At 49.0% G+C, this 3,362-nt stretch overlaps 1 pseudogene; it reads left to right on the top strand.

The window, feature by feature from the left end:
- Positions 1 to 968: 968 nt before the first annotated feature.
- Positions 969 to 1,206, top strand: LOC139267595 (U2 spliceosomal RNA; annotated as a pseudogene).
- Positions 1,207 to 3,362: the final 2,156 nt, after the last annotated feature.

Below are 3,362 nucleotides of genomic sequence, written 5' to 3' on the forward strand. Positions count from 1 at the left end.
TTCCCGCATCACGTACGGCACCGCTCTGGCCTTGTGGTGTACTGGTCTGGCTTCCGGGTTTATGTGAATCACTACCTTGGCCCCCATGAAAGTGCCGGGTTGAAATAATGAGTCAAATTTGTCCAGGACCTGTGAGCATGATACTCGCTCCACAGAGGAAATTGCATTGGCATCGCCCCATTTCCAGTTCATGACAGCAAGCCAACTCCTCCCCAGTAGTGCGGGACCGTCCCCTGGGACAATCCAGAGTGGCAACCTGTTCTCCGAATCTTTGTGGGTCAAGACTACCATGGCGCTGCCTTGCACCGGAATGATCTGCTTTGTATAAGTCCGTAGCTGTGCGTCAATCGGCGATAATTTTGGCCTCCTGGCCTTGGATGCCCACAACTTTTTGAACTGTTTGATACCCATCAGGGACTGGCTGGCACCCGTGTCCAACTCCATTGATACTGGGATGCCATTGAGGAGCACTTTCATCATTATCGGTGGCGTCCTGGTGTATGAACTGTATACGTGCTCCACATGAACTCACTGAACTTTAGCTTCCAGCGATTTCCCCCAGTGTCCATTTCTGCAATTTCTGCAGGTATTTTGCTCATCTCTGCAAACTCCGGCTGAATGTATGCCTCCATGCCTCCAGCATGAGTTGCGGTTTGAAACAAAAGGTCCCTTGCCAGTCGATTGTCCCTGACTGCCCCTGTTATTGTCCTTGAGTGCACCATTAACAGGTGTTGATGGCCCCATTACTGGCCGCATTGTCCCTTGCAATGGCGTGAATCGCTGTTCGGCTTGCCATTGTCTCTGTCGAACTCCCCCTCTGGGTTCGACTACATGTTGGGCATGCCTGACTGCCCTTGTCTGCCTGGAGAACTGTGTGCTGCTTTAACAATGTTGAATCTCTGTCCCAACCATTCCTTAACACAGTACCTCTCATCTGTTCTGCTAGTGGCCATGCTCGCGTGGTTTAAATCGCTTCTCGGCCTTTTGGCTAAGATCAAGCGTGGCTGACCTGACGGGGGAGTAGTTATGACCCCAAAGTGGTTCTCCCTGGATAAGGAAGGTGGTTCTCCTATGCTTTTTGGAAATAGGAGGTGGGTGGGGTGGATTGACCCATCCACCTCCACGGAGGTGTGTGGGGGGCCTGACCCATGCACCTCCATGGCACGAACCTGGTATTGCAGTACTTCCAGGAACGGTGCAGTGGCTCTAGGCCTTTTGGCTAAGAGCATTGGCGCAGAGTGATCCTTGATGTGTGCAAGGTGACCTCTGGCGTTTGTGATTTGACAAAGAATTGGAAAGATTGGTAACGAAAAATTTAAAAAAAAAATCCCAGTTTCTTGTTGCCATTGATACGTCCTTACTACACAGTATAAATGCACAAGAGGCCCATGCTTGAGAGAAGGTCAGTCTGTGACCTGTCCTTTATTACTTAGCACTCAAGTGATGAAGGTGGGTGGAGCTTCCCATTTTATACCTGAAGGTCCAGGTTAGGAGTATATCCCACCTAGTAGTCAGTGTTCTCACGGTGTACAACTTAGGTCAGTTTATACATGGGTTACAATGCTGGTTGAATAAATGACAATTAGCTTTTTATTAATATATCTGACAGACATATACTACATACAACAGACCTTTATTTTTATTTGTGTGTTTAGAAAGAATGCTCTTTATTGTGGATGAGATGTTAAACCAGAATTCCATCTGTGTTCAGGTGTATACAAAAGATTTCATGGTATTATTTGCAGAGGGGAGGGGCGACTAGGTGGGATTGCAAGACATTCTCTTGGTTTATAGACAACATTTAATCAATCCCAGCAAAACCTGGTCATTTAGCTCTCTTTCTGAGTGTGGCACCTTGCTGTAAGCAACTCGGCTGTTGCATTTGCCAACTAAACGGCAGCCACTACACTTTAAAAGTAATTCATTATCTGTGAAGTGGTTTGGGATGTCCCGAGGACGGGAGGCAAGCTATATAAATGAAAGTTCTCATGAACAGCGAGTCGGTTTTCTCGCCAAGGATATGTCGATATTTCTGGTCTGCCCGTGTCGGTTTTCAGGCCCTGATCAAAAACCAGTGTTTCTCTGCCGCGTTCTGCTGCTTGTGGCTGTGAGCCTGTGTCTGTGATCAGCGGCACTGCAGTTCCCCGGCTGAGTATGTACACTGGCGCTTCTGATGATCTGCGCCGTTCCCGGCTGAAGGACAGCTGCTCTGACAGCCTGCTACTGGCACTGGCGCATCAACAGAGCGGCTTTGTGACATTTGGCGCCGCGGCTGTGCTCCCGGCGCCGACGCAAAACGGAGACATTTCAACCAAAGACTGATTACTGTAACTAGGAGCATCGGCGTGACTGTTCATTATTAGATCCCGCTCAACATTGACGGAGAGGACTCTCTTATGGTAATAGAACCTGTAGCGACCCAGAATGTTGGAGCAGCTCTTCCACATCGATACAAACACAGCAATAACATGAAGCAAGGGCAGCAGGAACAGCAGCGAGCTGATAGTGGGCGATTCGTGGTGTATTTAACAGGGCTCTAAAGTAGTGACAGTTCGTTTTATTCTTATTATGTTGACTATTGGAGGAATTTTGGAATAATTGTGTTTTGAAGGAGAGTTGCTAATTATTTAACAAATAGCTCCCCAAAACTGCTGGAAATCTGAAACAAACCCTGAAAACGCGGGAAGCCCTCAGTCGGTCAGGCAGCGGGGATAACGGGCTATTTTTTTCGATGGGGATGTATTTTCCCTCCGCCTTCCCTTAGGTTTGTTCTTTGTTAAACGCTGTACACCTGGAGTTACCTCCAGTGGTGATGAAAGGCTACAACGTTGACCCTTCCGTTCAATCGCAGCCTGACCTGCTGAATGTCTGCAGCGTTTCTTGGTTTTCCCCCAGTACTGTTGGGCTGACCGCCCCATTGTGTATTTATTTATGAAGTGAATTAAGTGATGACTATTTGAAGCAGGTGCTGCTTTGGATGTGGGTGAGGTGAAGTCGGTTTCTCTTCTATACTTAATGCTCTGCTCCTTTCCCTCCCCCACCAGCTCGTAAGTTAACATTATGACGGGTGAGTTGGCTGCTGTGCAGTCCCGGAGGTTTCTGGAGGCAGGGGACTGTTTGATGTCGGGGGAGCGGCAGGGTGAAGCGGGAGCCGTACAGCAGCGCCTGGGCTCCACCTCAGATTGGGAAGCGTGCGCTGAGATATTCCCATCGCCCCGTCACGGACGGTAAGCTATTCCACGTCACTGCAGACTGCACTGGCTCCTATTCTCGCTCTCTCTCGCTTCATTTAACTGGTCCAATGCTGCCCCTAAGGGTCTCAGGCTGGTAGCTGCAGTGTGCAGCCAGACAGCTAGATGTTG

This window comes from Pristiophorus japonicus, chromosome 7, assembly GCF_044704955.1.
Source record: "Pristiophorus japonicus isolate sPriJap1 chromosome 7, sPriJap1.hap1, whole genome shotgun sequence".
NCBI classification, from domain to species: domain Eukaryota; kingdom Metazoa; phylum Chordata; class Chondrichthyes; family Pristiophoridae; genus Pristiophorus; species Pristiophorus japonicus.